At 29.3% G+C, this 25,079-nt stretch overlaps 1 long non-coding RNA gene across 1 annotated transcript; it reads left to right on the top strand.

Moving 5' to 3' along the window:
- The first annotated feature begins 989 nt into the window (after positions 1 to 989).
- On the top strand, positions 990 to 10,291 carry LOC111679210. The gene is made up of 2 exons (XR_002762595.2): positions 990 to 1,307; positions 10,145 to 10,291. It is a non-coding gene; the product is annotated as an uncharacterized LOC111679210 (long non-coding RNA).
- The last annotated feature ends 14,788 nt before the right edge of the window (positions 10,292 to 25,079 follow it).

Here is a 25,079-nt window from a genome sequence, read left to right as displayed (position 1 = left end):
ATGATACCGTTAAATTACGTTAAAAAATAAACTATTGGTATTCAAAAATGGAGATTAATTTTTTGGGTAATTTTTTTTTGGCAACACTGTTGTCGACGAACTGCATTGCGCCATCTATATTTCATTAAAACTCATTATTGAATACAGCTGAGACCTGTTTGACATATTGCTTCATCTGATAGTCAGGGTTGAACGAAAAGTGTCTTCGATAAGTGTACATTTTTTTAATGAAACATAGATGGCGCATTCGACAGACAGTCTATAGATTGGACTATAGGCTAGACTATAGACTAGACTATAGACTAGACTATAGACTAGACTATAGACTAGACTATAGACTAGACTATAGACTAGACTATAGACTAGACTATAGACTAGACTATAGACTAGACTATAGACTAGACTATAGACTAGACTATAGACTAGACTATAGACTAGACTATAGACTAGACTATAGACTAGACTATAGACTAGACTATAGACTAGACTATAGACTAGACTATAGACTAGACTAGACTACACTAGACTATAGACTACACTATAGACTAGACGACAGACTAGTATGTTTTAAAAAAATATGTTATTAAACAAAAAATTTACCATAAACTTTAAACCGCTTTCTTACCTTTTTTAAATATTTACTTATAATTACAATTTTCAAAAATTTCCTTCCCATGGATTTAAGCGTTTTTTTCGTTATTCCACACATAGCTAACACTCTGTCAGTCTAGCTGGCAGCGCTGTAAAAATCTGTGTGTGTGATAATTTCTGTATTTTCACAATAAAGCTGATCTAACACCGAAACTAAATAAAAGAAAAACAATTGTAATAAAGGTGGCGAAAAAGAGAGTGTTAGTAAGTAAACCAGGCAGATATTGAGAGAGAGAGATGAAGAAACTCGTTGAACTAGAGAAAATGCGCAACAAGTAAAAAGCAGCAACAACAATGAAAAGAAAACCAAGTTGGAAAATAATTTCAAACCGTTTTGGTGGATTCAGTTGAGAGTTGTGTTTTAAAACGAATGGACGTGAGTGCGGAGAATTAAAAAAAAAGAATTATAAAAGTATAAGCAAAAAAGCTGAAAAAGAAACAAAAAAACAACCAATACTAGTTAAAAAACTATTACACAAAAACCGCTTTTGTATAAAAAATAAATAAAAGTGAACAAAAATATACAAAAAAGTTACATATTTATTGAACAAAACAGAGGAGGATACAACAACAAATAATAAATTAAAAATTACACAAATATTTTTAACAAATTGTTAGTAATTTATTTGTGCAAAACCTGTCAACAAGTGAATGAAGTGAGTGTGTGTGTGTGTGCAAATCTGCAACTTAAACAAAATAAATCCTTAATTAAACCAAAAACAAAATAATAATTGTAATTAGTAATTTAATTAGTTTATTCTCTAAGAACAACAACTACATAAAGTGAAAGAATTTTTTGATTTCTAGTTAAAAACGTATATAAAGATTAAAAACTAGAAAATGATTTTATACCAACTTTTTTTCTGCTTTTAGCAGTAAGCAGCATTAGCAAGCTCTAGCTAAAATAAAACTTTAGGAATGTTGTAGATTTTGTTGCTGTTGTACATTTTGTAAACCAGTTTGTTGTTGTCTGTATTTGTGTTAAATTTGTACGAACAAATAAAAAAAAACTAAGAAATAAACAGCAACAACGCCGCATTAAGAGAATAATTTAAGACCTAAGTCATCAAGTAAAGTTCCAAATAGAAAACCAAAATAAAACAAAAGCAAAAAACAAGAAGAAGAATATAACAAAAACAAAATAAGCGAAAAGAAATAGCGACGATGTTAAAGTTAGTGTTACACTAGTAAATTGCTAGCGAGTGTATTAGTAATTGAGAGTCTGTATGGGGCAGTGAGAGCGCCTATAACTATTACTTATAGAGCTGCCAGATTTATTAATTTTATTGAGTTACTTTAAGAAAATTGATCTACAATTCGTATTAAATATGTACATAGTTTGTGCGATTTTCAAGAAACTTTATATACCTATGTATCAAGACTCTAGAGCAAAAAATATTCAGTTTTTCTACTACTGAGATCAGGTTTAAAATTTTGTAGGTGTTAAATGGAAAATTTCTATTCGTGTTTTAATATCAAAGATAGATCTATTGGACTACACTATAGACCGGTTAATAGTTTAGTTTGGCCTATAGCCTAGTCTATAATCTAGCCTAAAGCCTAGTTTATAGTTTAGTCTATAGTCTAGTTTATAGTCTAGTCTATAGTCTGGTCTATAGTCTAGTCTATAGTCTAGTCTATAGTCTAGACTATAGTCTAGTCTATAGTCTAGTCTATAGTCTAGTCTATAGTCTAGTCTATAGTCTAGTCTATAGCCTAGTCTATAGTCTAGTCTAATGCCTAGTCTATAGTAAAGTTTATAGTCTAGTCTACATACCTATATCCTTGTCTAAAGTTAATCTATATCCCAGTTTAAAGGCTATTCTATAGTTTAGTTTATATTCTAGTCAATAGTCTAGTCTATAGTCTAATCTGTAGTGTAGTCTATAGTCTTATCTATAGCCTAGTCTATAGTCAAGTATGTAGTCTAGTCTATGGTCTAGTTTTTAGTCTAGTGTATAGTCTATTTTTTAGTCTAGTATATATTCTTGTCTATAGTCTAGTATATAGTCTAGTCTATAGTCTAGTCTATAGTCTAGTCTATGGTCTAGTTTTGAGTCTAGTCTATAGTCTAGTCTATAATCTAGTCTTTTGTGTAGTCCATATCCTAGTCTATTGTGTAGTCCATATTTTAGTCTAGTCCACAATCTATAGTCTAGTCTATAATCTAGTCTATAGTCTAGTGTAGTCTAAATTCTAATCTATTGACTAGTTTATAGTCTAGTCTATAGCTTACTTAACATTCTAGGCTATAGTTTTTTCATTAGTCTAGGCTATATTCTAGTCCATAGTCTAGGCTATATCCCATTCATTAGTCTAGTCTACAGACTTTTCATTAGTCTAGTCTATGGCAAAATATAAATTTAGTCTATAGTCTAGGCTTTTGTCTGGTCTATGGTCTAGTCTATGTTCTAGTCAAGCCTATGGTCTAGTATATAGCCTATTCTATAGTCCAGTCTATAGTTTAGTCTGTGGTCTAGTCTATAGTATAGTCTGTAGTCTAGTCTAGCCTATAGTCTATAGTTTAGTCTATGGTCTGGTCTATAGTCTAGTCTATAGTCTAGTCAATATTGTAGTCTGTAATCTTGTCTATAGTATAGTTTATAGTGAAGTCCATGGTCTAGTCTATAGTCCAGTCTATAGTTTAGTCTATAGCCAAGTCTATAGCCTAGGCTTTAGTCTTTAGTCTAGTCTATAGTCTAGTCTATAGTCTAGTCTATAGTCTAGTCTATAGTCTAGTCTATAGTCTAGTCTATAGTCTAGTCTATAGTCTAGTCTATAGTCTAGTCTATAGTCTAGTCTATAGTCTAGTCTATAGTCTAGTCTATAGTCTAGTCTATAGTCTAGTCCATAGTCTATAGTCTAATCTATCGTCTAGTCTATAGTCTAATCTATAGTCTAGTCTATAGTCTAATCTATAGTCTAGCCTATTCTATATTCTGGTCTACAGTTTGGTTTTAGTATACTCCATAGTCTATTCTTTGTCGAAGCAACAACATCTGGCATCCCCCAATAATAAAAACTCTTTCATTCCACTTTAAAGAACAACCAAATGATGTTACTTCTTGTCGAAGCCCCAAAGAAGGAGAGCCACTGAGAAAGAGAGAAGACCGCAAAAAAAAATCGACAATATTTTCAAAACGCAGAAAAAAAATCCATAAAGTTAAAACAAACAAAAAAAAATAATATTGATGTTTAAAAGTGAGCGCGTGAGTATGTGTGTTAGTTGTAGTAGTGTTGAGGAATTGAATTCAAATCGTGGCAAAAGTCTGACTGACTGACAATCACAACAAATCAGTTAACCATAAACAGCACTCGGTGCTACAACTAAATCTTGTTTTCTTCTCTATGCGAAAAGATTTTAATGGAAATACGGACAAGAGAAACGAAAAGCAAAAATAAAACGCGTTTTAAATAAAATCTGAAAAAAATAAAAAAAAAACAAGAAAAAATCAATTACAAAATTTATGCCAAGTAAAGAGAAATTCGAATAATTGAAAAATATTAAAAAAAGCGAAATAAAAAGTTAATTTTTGAAATGATTTTATGAAAAAGAAAACGCTTGAATTTAAAAAAGAAAAAACTTAAGATAATAAAAAAGTAGTTTTGAAATTTAATTTTCAAAAAAAAAAAAAAATGTGTGAAAAAATTTTCGAAGAAAGTCGACAAGTTTTTTTGGGAGTTTTAAAAAAAAATTTGAAAATTAAATAATATTTTTTTTGTTCAAAAATATCTGATTTTTTTTAATTTTAGAAAAATCGCTGTGATCGCTAATAGTTTGAGTGAAATCTTATAATATTAATCCTTTCAGCAGAATAATATTTTCAAATATGTCTAAAAGTTAAAAATCTTTTGAATGGTTTTGGATCTTTTAACAATTTTCCCCCAACATTTTTTTTTTCCAAATTTTTAAAACTCTTGATATGTTTTTCAAAAATTTCATAAACAAAATCTACAAAGTAAAGAATTATTCTAAGAGACTTTATTTAAAAATATATTGTAAATTTCAGAATATTACAAACCGAATCAAAAGATATATATTTTGGAACTTCTTCTTCTTCCTTATAATCGAGCTAATTTAAGCCTTTAGTTTTATGGGATCAAAGGTCATATTTTAAATAATTTAGATTTTTTGCTAAAAAATATTAGCAAAAACGATTAAATAGTATTCAAAATTAACCCTTTGATGTATTAAAGGTCAAAATAAGTCCAATTTTTCAAAACCTAGAAAAACTATTTGTTTAAAATATTTAAAAAATTTTGTTTAAAAAAACTTTATCTCAAAAATATAGATTTAATTTTAAACAAAACTAACCCTTTGATGTCCTAAAGGTCAAACAAGTGTTTGAAATATTTGAAAATCATCAAATCACCATGTTTGAACTATTTAAAAAAACATTGTATCTGAAAAATATATTATTCAGTTGAATGGATTCCGAAACGGCAACAGGTTTAATATTGAAATATTTTGAAGAATTTTTCAAAATTTTTAAAACAAAATATTGAAAGAATTAATAAATTAATATAATTTGAACAAATTGGACCACATTTGTCTTTAGCTTATTTTGCTTAATTTTTCAAAATTCACAATAAAATATTGTAATCATGAAATTTTAAACAAATTGTTCTATAAAAAATTTGATTGTAGATTTTTAAAAATAAAATATTTTATGCACTTGAGGTCACAAATTTTTCAATGTAAATTTAATTTCCATGTTAATATTATAACATATTGAACTTTGACCCCTTTGAAATTTGAAAACGGTTAAGATATCGCTTTTAAAGTAAAAGCTTAATAAGTTTATTTAATTTTCAAGTTGATCGTAAAAATATTTTAATTATTAATTAATTTTTACAGTATTTGAATAAAAATATAAATATTTATAAAGCTTGACCTCTGACCCTGTTATTAAAATATATTGTTTTTATATCATAGGACCTGTTGTAATAATAATTCATCTTTTTTTCTTCAATTCTGTTTAAATTTAATAAAAAATTACAACTAAATCAAAAAATATTGACCTTTGACCCCAGTTTTAAGTGGGTTAATCTCTCTTTTCTCTCTTTTCTGATAAAAGTTTGCTTTTTTAAGTTTTATTCTTAATAACAAACTTTTTAATGTTTTCGAATCTGATTTTTAACAAAAATCGCAAATATTTTAATATAATGAACTTTGAACTCTAGGAATTTGAAAAGTCAATTTTTGATTTTGCAGTAAAAGCTAAAGTTTATAATAGTTTTAAAATGAGAATAATAATATTTAGATTAATTTAAATGGTATTTTAATAAAACAAATTTTAAATATTCATATAGGATGACCTTTGACCCTGGTATTGAAATATTTAAGATTTTGCAGAATTTCTTTGTCCTTTCCACATATTTTACATTCGTCTGAATCCGCACGTCTAAATTTGGATAGATATGCTCGTGATTCTGCGAGTTCACCCAAAGATAGATACGTGTAGTATTAAATTACTCTCAGACTTGCTCATTTTGAGAAAATTTCACGTCTTGCTCTAATCAGAGTCACACCATAAGATCTTTGTGGTGCTACCCACCATTGTTTCATTGTTACCACAGGCCTTATGACATTCTCTCATCCATATGTTTAATTCGATATGAGTTGAATCGTATGGCCTTTCGTTTGTCAGGTTAACTTTCGCGAGTTCCCTACTCTTTAAAGTTATTACATTCGACCTTACGTTGAGGACTACTCCCGAGTTAACTGGTATCCATATAATGTAAAAATTATCTCCGGGAGAGTATTCAGATTAAACTTTCTTACAATACGGTCTTAAATTTAACTCACCTGATCTTGCTCTAATTGCCTTCTGGCTGTCGCTAAATATATAAAGCCCTGTGGGCGACATATATATTCTAATTCAATTTATACACTCCTGGAAGCTTGTGTTATGATAAATGAGGTTTCTGGGTCTTCCCATGAATCATTTTGTCCCCCGATCTAGAGGCAACCGCGTAGCATCGGACGCCATATTTATTCTAATCCAGTTTACACATTCTTGGAATCTAGTGTTATGATTAGGTAATCGGTGGTATATTTGGGGTTTCTGGGTCCTCAATATAAAACCCCAGAACCACTTTGTCCCCCAATTAAGAGCCTTCTGTGTAGCAACGGTTTCCTACTGGTATTTCTGAAGAAGTAAGTTTTTTACTGTCCTATAAAATTTACAAAATTTTAACCGATTTTAGACTGGTATATCTCATTAGAAAGCTTATTTTGTATATTATGGTTTTTTTATTAAAAATTTTCAAAATATTAAAATATTTTAATTAATAAGAAATTGTTTAAATAATTAATATTTATAAATTTAAAATCGCACAAAACTCAACAAATATTTGCTAAATTGAAACTTAAATAGCTTAACGGCAAAATAATAAAAAAATATTCGCGAATATTCCTTGAGGTTAAATTAATTAAAATTTATGAATTCACAAAATAATTTAGGTTTTTAATTAGGAGAAATTCAATTTTTTTTTCAAATAAATAATCAAAAAACCATAAACCTAAACAAATAATTAAAAACAATAAAATTTAGATTTAAACAAATAAAAAAATTCTTAAAATTGATATTACAAAAAAATTTTTGAAGGTATTTTGATAAAGATCTTAAATTAAAGTTTCCTAAATATTCTTAATTGAAGTGAATTTTTTTTAAAAATTTTCTTTTGTAATAGTTTAATAAAAAACCTATAAAATATTAATATTTAATCAATAGAACTCAATTATGAAAAAAAAACATTTTCAATAATTTTTACAAAACATAAAAATCAATAAAATTTTCGTAACAATAAAAATTTTGGTAAAAAAAATTGCTTAAATAAAAAGTCACATAAATTTTCATAAAAACAAACCAACGTCACACAAAAACAAATTTCCAAATTCAAAACAATTCACATTAATTGATGTGTGACTGAAACTGAGAAAGACTCCTCTCTACTGTCACCGCTACTAAAACAATTAATGTGAAAGTAAAACTACAATAAAGTTTTCTTTTAAAAACAATGTTTTCTTTTTTTGTTTTCTTAACAAAAAAAAAAACAAACTTTAAAATTTTAAAAACAATTAACCAACAAAAAAACAATTCATAAAACAAACATTTGCTAAGTGATCGTGTTTCTTAAGAATTCTATAGAAAAACTTTTACAAAATAGTTAAACTCAAAAATTGTTCGTAAAATATAAACAAGTTTTTTTTTTAAGTTCTTGGTTACAATATTGATTTGTACCTTGTTTGTAAATTAAGGTCAACAAAGTCACAAAAATATTGAGCTTTTTGTTTTTTTGGGTTACAAACAACTTCTTGCAACAATTTTTCTGAGTTTTAAACAAGATCTGTAGCATTCGCTCTCTCTCTCTGTGCGCATGCACGCCTGAGTGTGTGAATGAATATATGTTAAAAATGTTGGCTAAAAAAACTCTTTATATTTAGGTCTTTTTTTTTGGTTATAACTCAGGGGAACAGTGGATTGATGTAGATAATTCTTTGGGATTAAAAGAACTGAATTATAAATAGTGTAGAAAAAAAGTGTAATAAAGGACTATTAAGTCCTTTTACTACTCTATAGACTAATCAATGATCTAGTCTAAGCAACTGCGAATAAACTCCTTTATTGTCTCGTGTACATTTTGTTTAGTCTATGAACTAGTATATGATCTAGTCTATTGTGGACATGGACTAGTCTTTGAAGTAATCTCTCGACATACATTCCAGTATGTGAAGTGTTTTATGGACTTCATTATTTTCGATAGACTAGTCAATAGACCAGACGATAGACTAGTCAATAGACCAGACGATAGACTAGTCAATAACCTATAGACTATTGTATTGACAAGTCTATTGACTAGTTTATGGGCTAGTCTATTGACTAGTTTATTGACTATACTGTTGACTGGTCTATGGACTAGTCTGACGACTAGTCGTTAGACTATTTAATAATCTATGGACAAGTCTATTGACCAGTCTATGAATTAGTTTAAGGACTACTCTACGGACTACTCTATGAACTAGTCTATGGACTAGTATATGGATTAGTCTATAGACTAGTCTATTTACTAATCTTTTAAAAAGTTTTAAGTTTAAGTCTAATGACTAGCCTATGGACTAGTATATGTATTTGTCTATAGACTAGTATATTTACTAATCCATTGAATAATCTCTAAACAGTTTAAAGACTGGTCTATTGACTAGTCTATTAAATGGTCTATTGACTAGTCTATGGGCTAGGCTATGGACTAGTCTATTGACTAGTTTAAGAACTAGTCTATGGAATAGTCTATGAACTAGTCTAAGAACTAGTTTATGGACTAGTTATGGACTAGTTTATAGACTAGTTCATAGTTTATAGACTATGAACTAGTCTATAAACTAGTCTATGAACTAGTCAATGTACTAGTTTATGGACTAGTCGATGAAATAGTCTATGAACTAGTCCATAAACTAGTCTATGAACTAGTCTACGAACTAGTCTATGTACTAGTTTATTGAATAGTCCATTGACTAGTCTGTTGAATAGTCCATTGTCTATGATCTAGTATGTTTGGTAGCCAATTGACTAATATATGGACTAGTATATGGTATAGTTTATAGACTAATCTATGGGCTAGTCTATGGACTATTCAAAGTACTAATCTATGGACTAGTCTACGGTCTAGTTTATAAACTAATCTATGAACCAGTATTTTGAATAGTCTATGAACTAGTGTAATGAATCTAGTGAATGGACTAGTCTATTGACTTATCTTTGACTTATACTATTGACCATTCTATTGACTAATCTGTTAATTAGTCAATAATCAAGTCTATGGACTAGCCTATGGGAAAGTTAATTGTCTAGTTTATTAACTAGTCTATTAATTAGTCTTTGGACAAGTATATAGACAAGACCATTGTGTAGTTATTTGGCAAGGACATTGCCTAGTCGATTGACTATTTTTTGGACTAATCTATTGACTATTGATTTGTCTTCTATGGACTTAATTATTGACATAATCAATAGTCTATTGACCAGTCAATGGAAGAATTTTCGGACTCGTTTATGGTATTGATTAGTATATGGACTAATCCATTGATTAGGCTGCTAAATGGTTAATAGACTAGCCGATTGGTTAGTTAATAGTCTTAAATGGTATAACAGTTTATACCATTGAATTACAGCATTCATTTTTAACCGAGGTACCACTGTTCATCGCATAGTGCAAAACTTTAACAGTTTTTCTTGTTGATTTTTCTTTTAAATTATTTAAACAAAAAATTAAGTGTAATTTTTGTAAAAACTACGAAAATTAAAATCCACAATGTTGCTAATCACAACAAAATTTACTACAAAATTACAAAAACTTATGTTTTTGTAATTTTGTTTTGTAATTAAAACTAAGAAACTTTTTTATCAAAACAACTTTAACATAATTTAGAGCTTTTTCCATATTTACTTACAATTCTCTTTCTTCCTTTTTTCATTTTCCGGTTTAACAGCTCTTCCTTCTAAACACCCTTTAAAGATCACCTGGAATTTTAGAAATACCAAAAAGCAACCACACAACACTAAAAAAAGTTCAAACAATAAATTTAAGCAAAATTTTTATTTTGAACTTTTTTAACTAAAAGAGAAGAAACCCCCCCCCCCCAAAAAAAAAAAGCAGAACAGAGAAAGAGAGAAAACGGCTACAATAAAAGTTTAACTTGAAACGTCAACGTTTTTTCTACCTACCTTAAAAAAAAACAACAACAACCACAATATCAAAAAGGAAATTACAAAAAAAAAACTAAGTTTTTTTAAAAATTTTTGATTTACAAGTTGTAAGTGAACAAAAAAAAAAAAAGATCGCAAAAGCAAAACTAGTTCCACAAGATCATCTCACAAAATTTCATTATAAAGAAATTTTGTATCGTCCTGCCAACAAGAAATAAGAGCATACATTAGGAGAGACGACTAGGAAAGCGTCTTTGCAGTTTCCTTCTTCAACATTGTTTCGTTTTTTTGGTGGTTAAATAAAAATCATTCACGCTGGATTTGGGATATTACGAAGCTGTTAAAGGTAAGTTGGAAAAATTTTATTTTTTTAACAAATATTTCCCAGGCATATTGTTTAGAAATCTCAAAGTCCTTTACTGCTAATGCACAGCTGCACTTTTTTAGATTTAGGGTGACAAAAGGGAAATAAACTTTATATAAGTTAGAAAGAATAGATTGTAAAGGGTTATGCTAAAGTTTATACAATTTCTAGGCGCAATAGCAAAATTTCTGTCAAATTTTCTATAATAAACTTCTCTAAAGTCTGGGCTACAAATATGATTATACTTTGGTTAAGAGTCTACACTATATACTTCACTAGTGTCTGGACTATATTTTGGATCTATAACTTCTCTATAGTCTGAACTAAAGACTTCTTCACAATCTGGACCATAAACTTCACTATAACTTGCACCATAGACACCTGTATAGTTTGGACCCTATAGTCTGGACTATAGACTTCTATAAACATGAAGTATAGACTTCTCTATAGTATGTACCATAGACTTCTCTATAATCTGGACTGTAGACTTTTCTATAGCCTTGACTATAGACTTCTCTATAGTATAGACTGTAGACTTTTCTATAGTCTTGACTATAGACTTCCCTATAGTATTGACTATTGACTTCTCTATGGTCTTGGCTATAGACTTCTCTGTAGTCTTGACTATAGACTTCTCTATAGTCTTGACTATAGACTTCTCTATAATCTTGACTATAGACTTCTCTATAGTCTTGACTATCGACTTCTCTATAGTCTTGACTATAGACAACTCTATAGTCTTGACTATAGACTTCTCTATAGTCTTGACTATAGATTTCTCTATAGTCTTGACTATAGACTTCTCTATAGTCTTAACTATAGACTTCTCCATAGTTTTAACTATAGACTTCTCTATAGTATTGACTATAGACTTCTCTATCTAGACTATAGACTTCCCTATAGATTGGACTATAGACTTCCCTATAGATTGGACTATAGACTTCTCCATAGTCTAGACTATAGACTTCCCTATAGATTGGACTATAGACTTCCCTATAGATTGGACTATAGACTTCTCTATAGTCTGGACTATACACTTCCCTATAGTCTGGACTGTAGGCTTCTCTATAGTCTGAACTATATAATTCTCTATAGTCTGGACTATAGACATCTCTATAGTCTGGACTATAGACTTCTATAAAGTATGGAGTATAGACTTCTATATAATCTGGACTATAGACTTCTCTATAGTTTTGAATATAGACTTTTCTATACTCTATGGTCTGGGCTATAGACTCTATACTCTGGACCATTGACTTCTATAAAGTATGGAGTATAGACTTCTATATAATCTTGACTATAGACTTCTCTAAAGTATTGACTATAGACTATAGACTCTATGGTTTGGGCTTTAGACTCTATACTCTGGACTATTGACTTCTTTGAAGTCTGGTCTATAGACTTCTCTATAGTCTAAACTATAGACTGGACTATGTACTATAGACTTCTTTATAGTCTGGACTAAAGATTTCTTTATAGTCTAGACTAGACTTCTCTATACTCTATAGACTTTTCTATAGTCCGGACTATAGACCTCTCTAAAGTCTGGACTTTACTTATTTGTATCGAATTTCGAACAATTAGAGAATAAATAGTTTGCCAGGCTGCTAATCATTACACCAACTCAATATAATCCTCCTGATCAAATTCACACACACAGACACCGTCTGCAAAACATTTAACCAGTCGGCGGACAGTAATGTAGGAAGGCATTTTTAAGGCGGCAAAAACAAAGTCTATAGACTTCTCTATAGTCTAAACTATAGACTGGACTATGTACTATAGACTTCTTTATAGTCTGGACTAAAGATTTCTTTATAGTCTGGACTAGACTTCTCTATAATCTATAGACTTTTCTATAGTCTGGACTATAGACCTCTGTCAAGTCTGGACTTTACTTATCTGTATCGAATTTCGAACAATTGGAGAATAAATAGTTTGCCAGGCTGCTAATCATTACACCAACTCAATATAATCCTCCTGATCAAATTCACAAACACAGACACCGTCTGCAAAACATTTAACCAGTCGGCGGACAGTAATGTAGGAAGGCATTTTTAAGGCGGCAAAAACAAAGTCTATAGACTTCTCTATAGTCTAAACTATAGACTGGACTATGTACTATAGACTTCTTTATAGTCTGGACTATAGATTTCTTTATAGTCTGGACTAGACTTCTCTATAGGCTTCTCTATAATCTATAGACTTCTCTATATTCTGGACTATAGACCTCTCTAAAGTCTGGACTTTACTTATCTGTATCGAATTTCGAACAATTAGAGAATAAATAGTTTGCCAGGCTGCTAATCATTACACCAACTCAATATAATCCTCCTGATCAAATTCACACACACAGACACCGTCTGCAAAACATTTAACCAGTCGGCGGACAGTAATGTAGGAAGGCAGTTTTAAGGCGGCAAAAACAAAAAATTGTTTATTATTATTAGCAGACGACTCAGGGATGCTGTTTGTTGTTGCTGTAGCTGTTGTTGCTGTTACTTGATGTTGCTTGCATTCTTGGCCTTGTTGTGATCTTTTGTTTTAATTTGTAAAGTTTTCTTTTTTGCTGTTATTGTTTTAGTAGCTTTTTTTTGTAAACATATCTGCTATTTTTTTGTGCACAGTTTAATAATGGCGGGTTAAATTTAATTCAATTCTTTGGATTGCTTTAAAATTTATATTGTTGTTGTTTGTATGTTTATGTTTCACTTTTGCTTGTTGAAAGAAAAGTCTCAATAACATACAATATAATCATCATTATGATGATGATGATGAACATCGTCATCGTCATGATCATGTTGATTTTCATTGTAAATAAAAAAATAAATAATGATGACTTTAACATTAAGAGCTTTAATATAATTTGTTTAGTTGTTTTCTTTTTTTATTTTGTTTATTGTTGAGAGTTTCAAGAGCCATTTCAAAATTCCACTATTTTTGTTAACCTTGTAAAACTTATTTTATTACATGGAATTGCATGGATGGACTGGGTGGTGCAGAGTACAAACAATTTTGGCCATGCACCAGTAACAACAATTTTTAGCTAAAAATACGAAACATTGTTGAAAGATTTTGTTAAATTGCCAAATAGATAAGAAATATCTATACACCGAGGAAATTATACACGCCTGGTAACAAAATGACACCAAAGTTTTTAAAATTTTTCAATAACATCCGTTGTCAAAGTAAATATATACAAACGTATGACAAGACTAAGCAACTGTTATCAAAACTAAATTTTGAATTGGCAGAATCAATAGTGAGCTTACCACGTTTGTTAACATTTAGACAACGAATTGTTGCAACTTTGACAACTTTGCGTTGTCAAATAACATAGTATTGTCGTACGTCTGTAGCCATTGATCGAGTGCTTCTAGTTTTTATGATTTTTATTTTAAAAATTCTATACTAAACTCTGCATTATGTGTTTTTTTTTTGCACAAATTTTTAGATTTTGTTAATTTTATAAAAAAAATCACTATAATCTAAAGCGTGATATTTTTCCATGACCGTTGAAAAGTTTTATTCCAAAATGTTCGTTTTGTAGAAAATTTTGTAGAACATGTAAAATTTACAAAATTTATTATAATTTCAACTGCATGATATACTTTTACTTATTTATCTTTCATTTTAAAATGTACATAAATATTTATGTACATTTCTTTTATTATTTATTTATAATTTTTAATGCAGTTAAGCACTAGTTGAGTAGTAATGCTGCATTGAATGTTTAAATAAATTTTATTTCTTTTCGCCTTACAGACAAAACTATAAACAGAAAAGAAAATTTGTAGAAAAAAAAATATTCAAAATATCATTAATCAAAAATAGAAAATAACTTAAATGAAATTTATAAGAAAACAAAAAAGAGAAGAAAGAAAGAAAGAAAATAAAACACATTACAATTTAGGGAATTTAAAACAAAAAACAATTCACGCGCCATAAAAAGCTTAAAGCCGCGCCTTTCACTTGACACAAAGTGTTAAATGTAGCGATGTCTCTCTATAAACTACTACTTATACCCCCCTCAATATAATAATGAATAAGGACAGACGGACAGACTCGTTGGCAGCTTAATCGATGGTCTGATGGATTGATCGTGCACTTGTAGCTGTTCATGATCACCAACTAAAAAGTTGTAAAAGAAATGACCAAAATAAGAAATTAAAATAAAAAACAGAAACAGTAACATCTTTCGATGGTCATGCAGTTGAACAATAAATGCCACTACCACCTTCGCCAACACCACCTGTGGTCAGAGACGTGGTTTAACAATTAATTATATTCATGTTTTGGGGGCATTTGTGTACTTGCTAAAGGTGTAATTAATTAATTAACAAGTTTTATTAAATTTTTTAATTAATTAAGAAATTGTATGCCAAACTTTATAAAATTTTAAATATTTTGAAATTAGATCTGTTATGTTTCATGGACTAATCTATATTTCAAATTATAAACTAATTTACTGTCCATACCACTAACAAGCCAGACTATAGACCGATCAATAGTTTAGATTATACAATGTTCTCTAGTTTATAAACTAATCTATAGTCAATACTAAAAACTGATCTATAGTCGAAAGACTGATCTTTAGTATAACTATAAACGAATCTATAATCAGTTCCATAGACCAAAAATCAATACTGTAAATTGATCTATAGTCAGTACTATAGCCTGATCTATTGTCTAGACCGATCGATTTTCCAGACTATAGACTGATCTATAGTCCAGACTATAGAATGATCTATAGTCTAGACTATAGACTGATCTATAGTCCAGACTATAGACTGATCTATAGTCTAGACTATAAACTGATCTATAGTCTAGACTATAGACTGATCTATAGTCTAGACTATATAGTCTATGCTATAGACCGATCTATAGTCTATGCTATAGACCAATCTATAGTCTAGACTATAGACTGATCTATAGTCTATACTATAGACTGATCTATAGTCTATACTATAGACTGATCTATAGTCTAGACTATAGACTGATCTATAGTCTGGATTAGTCCATATTCAAGACTAGAGTCTAGACTATGTACTGATATATAACTAGTAATATAAACTCATCTATATTCTGGACTCAAGACTTACCTATAATATATGGTAGAGGCTGTTCCATAGTCTAGACTATAGAGTGATCTAAAGTCTAGACTATAGACTGATCTAAAGTTTAGAGTCTAGACTATAGACTGATCTAAAGTTTAGAGTCTAGGCTAAAGACTGAATTCTATAGATGTCTAGACTATAGACAGACTGATCTATAATTTAGTCTATGGACTGGTCTACTGCCCATAATATATACTGATTTATAGTACAGACTATAGATTGACCTATAGTCCAGACTGATCAAGAGTCGATACTACATATAGACCAGACTATTACTTCATCGATATTTTGAGCTATAGACTTATTCACCTATAGCACAGATTGATCTATAGTCCACACTACTGACTCGTTTGTAATACACACAATAGAATGATTTATAGTACTGACTATAGAGTGATCTAAGATCCTAACTGTGGAATGATCTATAGTTCCGATTATAAACTGATATAAAGTTGTGACTATATTAAGTACAATCTATTGAAGACTAAAGTCTATCGTCTATAGTCAGACGATAGACTATTCTGTAGTTTAGGATTATTTGTATATAATCCAGACTATGGACTGATCCTCATACCAGAGTATATACTGATCTATAGTTTTACTTATTTCTTATACAAAATTAATGTAATGATACATAATTGAGTTTTTGATGTCGATTTTTTTTTCATACCCTGCTTGGCTATATAAATATTTCCTCTTATGCTGGAAATATGAAACGTTTTATTAGTTCTTTTAAAAATCTTAAATGTTTAAAGCAGAAATCATCATGTGTAGGAGTTTATTTAAAGTTTTATGTTGCACAAAAGCAAATAAAAAATTTAAAGAAAACAAAAAAAAAAAAAAACTAATTATATTAAACATGCACCACATGTACAACTGACTGCAAAGCAACTAATACATATAAGTTTATTTAAACAATTTGCTTAAAAACTTAAGAAATTTTAAGTTTATTTGAAATAAGCAGATGTCAATGATGACAGCCAAACAATAATGTTTAAATTTAAATAAAATTTTTGAAAGCTATAAATCAATAGATCTACTATATATATATGTATAAATCATATTAAAAGAACTCTAAATAAATAAACATTTTAAAACTTAAATTGCCTAAAGTAGTACAAATATATTTTTGAAAAAAAGCATTTTATTGCATCTGCTTTTAACATTGCATATTTAACCCATCTGCCCAGCACTGCATAGTTCAGACATCCGTTAAATGTTTAATGTTTGCTGTTGTTATTGTAAAATTTAACACACCTGTGTGTCCTCTTTATGATCCAATGCAATTCTTAGGTTTTTTCGAGAATTGTATATGTTTTTTTTCTTTTCTAAAAAACAAGTATTTTGTAAACTTTTTACATTTTATTTCTTTTTTTTATTACAAATTTATATCTGTCTGTGTGTATGTGTCATGAAAAAAAAAAACTCTTTAAAACCATTAATTAAATATGTATGCGTTAATAGGTGATTTTAAACCTTAAAAGAATATAAATGTTTCACCGCTATTTCAGAGGAGAAGGGCTGCTATATGAAATTTGTATTGAAACAGTAATTATTGGAAAGAAATTTTTAAAATTTTGGCAACTTTATATAAAAGGGTTTTAATTTAAACTTAATTTCTTCTGATAGTTCCTTTTTCTCTATAGTTTATCAAACTAAAGAATTTCGACAACAATTTGTACTTAAATCAAACTAAATCGGTTTCCATATTGTACGGTTTTACTTGAATCAAGTATAAAAATCTTGCTTTTAGCACGATTTACGTCTTTTTTGGGATCAAAATGATCTCAACACATTCTTATCGAGTCCATAATTGTGAAAAAAATGTCTTATGTTTAATATCATTATAATGCTATCATATTTATTCTTTATAACCAAATTATTGCCTTAATAAGTCACAGATAGTTAAAAATTTTACAACTTTTTAATAAATCGTATAATTTTGAAAAATTTCTCTTAACCCTTTCACGCACAAAACTAATCTGCTGGAGTTTTTATGGATTTAAATTCACCAAATGACGTATATCGATCATTTTTGATGAAAAGTGGAAAAAGTGTTTTCAAAGGATATCGCAGGATATTATCCTTTTTGGCATGTTGCGACATCATTTTCTAAAAAATAACGTATTTTTCTTTGGAACTGTAAGCTGTGAACTCAAAATAACGCTCTGAATAGAGAAAAATGTAAAAATAATCTTGGGACACCTGTGTCCCGCATACGTGAAAGAGTTAAACTAGAATCAAGGTGATGTTTCATGATTTACACTAAATATTTATGTGTTAAACTTTATGTTTTATTTTATGACATCCTTCGCCAGTTAAATTATAGTTTACAAAAATGTATGCCAAATTTTTATTACTCATATACGGTTGTTTAATAAAAATAAATTTTTACGACTTTTGCCTAGATCAAGAGATAAGGTTTCCTAAACACTGTTTCCATCCGATTTAAAAATTATTAATAACAAGGATCTTTAAAGTATTTTAAAACATAATATAATAATGTTGACTAGATATGACTAAGATCGAGTAGTCATTAACTATTTTTGATTAGAGTCGACTAATGTCGTATAGAGCAGACTAGATCCTAGCCTAGATCCGACTACTATCAACTACAGTAAGGGGGCTATCGAGTAGAGACGATCATTATCGACTGAAGTCGTCAGCCTTCTACTTGTTTTAAGTACCCTCGTCTAGATTAGAATTCTGTTGACTAGAGTTGACTATTGCCGAAAAAATTTGAATGGCTGTCAAATGGGGATGGATATAATCGACTGAAGTTGACTGGTAAAGGCTACTGTTGATTGGTGTTGACTACTAGATTCCACCGTCTTGATTGAACAGTTTAGAATCGTCTAAAGTCGACTAGAGTTTACTGCTATCAACTAAAGTTAACTGCTTCGAACAGAGTTAATTACCGACGACTAGAGTTGAGCGGCATTGGTCGACTAAAGTTGACTCTCTAGCCAAATAGCGATGACTACAACTGACTAAAGTCGACAAGCAAAACAAAATTGGCTGGCTGTCAAATAAAGATGAATATAATCGACTGAAGTTGACTGTTAAAGGCTACTTTTGATTGGTGTTGACTATTAGATTCGACCGACATGATTTAACAGATAAGAATCGTCTAAAGTCGACTAGAGTTTACTGCTATCAACTTAAGTTAACTGCTTCGAACAGAGTTAATTACCGACGACAAGAGTTGAGCGGCGTTGGTCGACTAAAGTTGATTCTCTAGCCAAACAGCGATGACTGCAACTGACTAAAGTCGACAACTATTAACTTCTATAAATTATTTTTGACTAGAGATGTTTTGGCATCTATAGCCGACTAGAGAAGACAACTACCGAATACAGAAGGCTGGACTATAGCCATCTAAATAAGATCATAATTATTTAAAATAGACTATTATCATCTAGAGTCGAGTATAGTTATATGGAATCTATTAATTAGATATTATTAGTCTATAATATTCATCTAGATAAGACTATAGTTAACTAGAGTCGACTATATTCATCTAGATAAGACTATAGTTATTTAGATTCGACTATATTCATATAGATAAGATTGTAATTACTTAGAGTCGACTATATTTATGTAGATAAGACTATAGTTATCTAGAGCCGACTATATTCATCTAGATATAACAATAGTTAGCTAGAGTCGTAAATACTCATATAAATAACGACTATAGGTATCTAGAGTCGAAAACATTCATTTAACTAATACTATGGTTATCTAAAGTCAACTTATATATATCTAGTATAGTTATCCTGATTCTACTATTGTTTAAAAACCAATTCCGGTTTTCCGAATTTTCTGAATATTATGTTCGAATATTCGAAATTATATTCGAAAATTCGAAGTTATGTTCGAATATGTTTTACGCTCTTAAAATAATCTCTGGGTCATAAAAACTAAAAATAAAATTTTCGAAAATTCGAACTTAAGTTCGAAAAAATTTTAAAGCTTTTAAAACCATTTCTGGTGGCCCAAATTGTCTGAAATTGGTCAGTTTGGAGCACACTCGATGACACTACAATGGTATGTTGGAATATTTAAAATTAAGTTCGAAAATTCAAAGTAATGTTCGAACAAATTTTGAAGCTGTTAAAATAATCTCAAAATTGGGGATATTCACAAAAATATAATTTTAGTTCTTTTCGAGACCGATTTTAGTTTTTTTTTTTTCAGGGCCAATTTCTTACATTTCCTAATTTCGAAATAAAATTCGAATAAATTTTAAAGCTTTTAAATTTATCTTAAAATCGTGGAGATTCCTTTTTCTTAATTTCCAATTTCTAACAAACAAATTTTGAAACGAATTCGCAGTACGAATAATTTGATTGTGTTCCATTTGACGAATTTACGCAACGAATTGTTGTCGACTAGTTCGTCGTGCTATACGAAATTCGTCGTTCGTCCCAATTGTGCGTATACCAATAATCATCAAGATTCGAATAAAGTCTTTTAGATTCGACTATAGTCATCAGTCGACTAAAGTTACCTAGAGTGCATTACAAGTCGATTTTTTTATGAACTAGAGTTGTCTGTTATTGACTACCTATTAACTACCTCATGGCATAATAAAGCAATCGAAGTCTCCGATAAAACAGCTGCTATTTTGTGTAGAGTATACTTAATGTCAAAAGTTTATATTCCTTATGTCATTTTTGACATTAGTCTGATTCTAATGCAAAAATAAAATACATGATATTTTTGTATTGTTGTAGTTACCTCTGTAATTATATCATGAAAAAACTAAGAATCACTACCATAGACTACAACAGCTGACTAATGCTGACCTGTAAATGGTGTAATCTTGTTTTTTAATCATTCTTTTATTTACATTTTTTTTCTTCTTAAAACTTACACTTGTTCAAATAGTAATCATAACTAAATAGTAATAAAATTTAAGAAAAATAATATTATTATAAACATTATCATTAAACCTAACAAGAACAATGGCAACATTTTTTGTATTTTGTTAATTTTAATGACCATTTAAATCTATTTAAAACTCTCTGATTGCTGAATCAAGTAATTTTTTTATGAGGGGATTTCGTAAACTATAAGAAAAAAGGGTTTTTACAATTTTTTGTTAAATATTTTTTATTCGGGTTTCTCTTACAAGCAGATTATGCAACAAGTTGCTGAGTTGGTTGATTTTTTGTTGTTATCTTTTTTATGTTGCTGCTGCTGTTGCCACCTTTTGCTGCAGGTTTTTTTATATGTTGCAGTTGTTGTTGTTTTTTTATAGTTGTTATGGTGGGCTTCTGTTTGCTTATTTTTGTTCTTTTTTAGTTGTTGTTGTATTTAAACGAAATTTTCATTGACCCTAATTCTTTTTCCATTTAATTCTTAATGGGATTTAATATTGTTGTTGTTTTGTTTTTCTACCCAAAAAAAATGTTTAAAAATCTATTACTTTTTCATATTTGTTTTGTTTTTTTGTTTTTGTAGAAAACAGGTTGATTTTTTTGTTGTTTAAATAGATTTAGAGTTGGCTTAAAGAACTGTAGCAGCTAAGAAACTTTAAATACTTTAGTGAAAGTTTAATTATGTATTAGAAATGGAAAATTTTTAGTTCGAAAAAAAAAACAAAAACATGAAAAGTTTTTTCGTTTAATAGTATCGTTTACATTCGATTCGTAGTTGCTTTGCATAAACTAGAAACGATTACAGTTCTATAGAAATGACTATAGTCATCAGAAGTTGACTATAGTTAACTTGAGTCTACTATAGTCATTGAGATTTGACAGTATCTCCTACAAATTCGACTATAGTCGTCTAGAATCGTATTTAGTTGTATAAACTTTAGTCTTTTAAAAACGACTAATGTCGTCTAGACTAGAATATACACTATGGACTAGGCTGTAGACTAGACTATAGACTAGACTATTGACTAGACTATAGACTAGACTATTGACTAGACTATAGACTAGACTATAGACTAGACTATAGACTAGACTATAGACTATACTAGACTATAGACTATACTAGACTATAGACTATACTAGACTATAGACTATACTAGACTATAGACTATACTAGACTATAGACTATACTAGACTATAGACTATACTAGACTATAGACTATACTAGACTATAGACTATACTAGACTATAGACTATACTAGACTATAGACTATACTAGACTATAGACTATACAAGACTATAGACTATACTAGACTATAGACTATACTAGACTATAGACTAGTCTATAGACTGGACTATAGACTAGATTATAGACTAGACTATAGACTAGGCTATAGACTATACTATAGACTAGACTATAGACTAGACTATAGACTAGACTATAGACTAGACTATAGACTAGACTATAGACTAGATTAGACTATAGACTAGACTATAGACTAGACTATAGATTAGACTATAGACTAGACTATAGACTAGACTATAGACTAGACTATAGACTAGACTATAGACTAGACTATAGACTAGACTATAGACTAGACTATAGACTAGACTATAGACTAGACTATAGACTAGACTATAGACTAGACTATAGACTAGACTATAGACTAGACTATAGACAAGACTATAGACTAGACTATAGACTAGACTATAGACTAGACTATTACTAGACTATAGACTAGACTATAGAATAGACTATAGACTAGACTATAGACGAGACTATACACTAGACTATACACTAGACTATAGACTAGACTATAGACAAGACTATAGAATATACTATAGACTAGGCTATAGACTATACTATAGACTAGACTATAGACTAGACTATAGACTAGACTATAGACTAGACTATAGACTAGACTATAGACTAAACTATAGACTAGACTATAGACTAGACTATAGACTAGACTATAGACTAGACTATAGACTAGACTATAGACTAGACTATAGACTAGACTATAGACTAGACTATAGACTAGACTATAGACTAGACTATAGACTAGACTATAGACTAGACTATAGACTAGACTATAGACTAGACTATTGACTAGACTATAGACTACACTATAGACTAGACTATAGACTAGACTATAGACTAGACTATAGACTACACTATAGACTAGACTATACTATAGGTTAGACTATATTGTAGACTATAGACTAGATTATAGACTAGACTATAGATCATACTATATTATAAACTAGACTATAGACTAGATAATAGACTAGACTATAGACTAGATAATAGACTAGACTATAGACTAGACTATAGACTTGACTATAGACTAGACTATAGACTAGACTTTAGACTAGACTATAGACTAGACTATAGACTAGACTATAGACTAGACTATAGACTAGACTATAGTTAGACTATAGTTAGACTATAGACTAGACTACAGTTAGACTATAGACTAGACTATAGTTAGACTATAGACTAGACTATAGTTAGACTATAGACTAGACTATAGTTAGACTATAGTATGGCTATAGACAACTGCATATAGTCATCTAGAGGCATATTGAATTGACTATTGTAGAGTTAACTATAGTTATTTTCATTTGACTGTAGTCATCTTACATTGACTATGGTAATCTATTCCTCTTAAAATCTTTTTTATAATAAATATAAAGTACAAAATTCTTTTAATACAAATCTTTATACAAATATTTTTCCAATGATAACATAACTGGGTGCTGGTTGTTGGTTCGGTCAGTCGTTTGGTCTGTCGATCGATCACATAGAAAACAAGTTAATGAATTTCGAGTCATGTTTTGTCTTCTAGACGGTGGTTTTCGTTACATGGTCTTTAAAGTGGTGTTAACTAAGACCTGAGGGCAGTCAAAGCTCTCTGGTTAATGTTCTGGTGGCTGAAGTTTAGTTTCTATAAATACAGTTTTTGTTTTTTTTAAGCTTCAAGTGTTACCCAGTTTTTATAGTTTGCTTTGCTTTTGAAATTCGTGTCTATTACCACAAAACGGCAAACAAAAATATATATATGTGGTATATTATTATAATAAAAAATCTAACGTCATTTGAAGCTAGTTGTTGTTTATTGTTAATTTTTTTTAAAAAGTTCATATTCATAGACATATATACGTTGTTTTTTTTCGTATTTAGCTACTTGGTATACATAGGTATTCTATCTTTCTCTCTTGGCTGGTATTACGAGTTGTATCTTAAAGATCTGGTTTTCTATAAAAAGAACTTATTGGCTGCATATTTAAATGTTTAACACCATATTTTCCCTCCATTTTTGTTGTTTTAACTCTTGAACGTGGAATGTTTACATTTCCAGTTTCTATATTTGGTTTTGATTTTGTTTTTGTATGATTTGTTTGTTTCACAAATGTTTTTCTTTTATTTATTCTGTTGTATGTCTGTTTATATTTCATAGATACTTTGGAGTTTCTAATAATATGTGTTTTTAAAACAGCCACAATGTTTGTTAATATTTGTTTAATTTAGGCCGTTAGTTTCATTTTTAACTCTTGTTTTTTTTCTTTGGTTGGAGTTTTAAACAACAACTCGCCTTGCAATTATGTTTAAGTTTTTTTGTTTCTTTTTTCTCAAACTTCAAAACCAAATTCATCAAAACAAGTTCGACATTTTTTGCAAACTTTTTTATTTTTATTTTTTTTTAAGCCGGTTTTAAAGAGCCTTTGTTGGTGAAGAGGTTGTCTCAGTGAGAGGAAAAGAAAGATCTTCAAGTTAATATATTGTTTTTTGCAATACAATAAAAATCAATTTAATTGTTTAAATCAAGGCCAAAAACATTTGTCAGTTATATATTTCTTTCTTGTTATTTATTTTGCCTTCATATTTTTTTAAGAATTTTTATATTTTTTAAATTAAACTGCATTTTGGAATTTTGTGAAAAAAAATATATCTGAACTTTATAAAACTTTTTATTATTATTTATAATTTATTTCCAAAAATGTAATTAAAACTATTTTTTTTCTATATTTTTGCAGGTAATTTAAATATTTTTCAAACAATGTTTTGAATTTGTAGGTATAAAATACAAGACTATTAGCTAGACTAGACTATAGATTAGACTATAGACTAGACTATAGACTAGACTATAGACTAGACTAGACTATAGACTAGACTAGACTATAGACTAGACTATAGACTAGACTATAGACTAGACTATTGACTAGACTGTAGACTATAGAGTAGACGAAAGACTAGACTATTGACTAGACTATAGACTAGACTATAGACTAGACTATAGGCTAGACTATAGACTAGACTATAGACTAGACTATAGACTAGACTATAGACTAGACT

This window comes from Lucilia cuprina, chromosome 5, assembly GCF_022045245.1.
Source record: "Lucilia cuprina isolate Lc7/37 chromosome 5, ASM2204524v1, whole genome shotgun sequence".
NCBI classification, from domain to species: domain Eukaryota; kingdom Metazoa; phylum Arthropoda; class Insecta; order Diptera; family Calliphoridae; genus Lucilia; species Lucilia cuprina.
The sequence above is the reverse complement of the archived record's forward strand: the minus strand, read 5'-3'. Positions and strand labels throughout refer to the sequence as shown.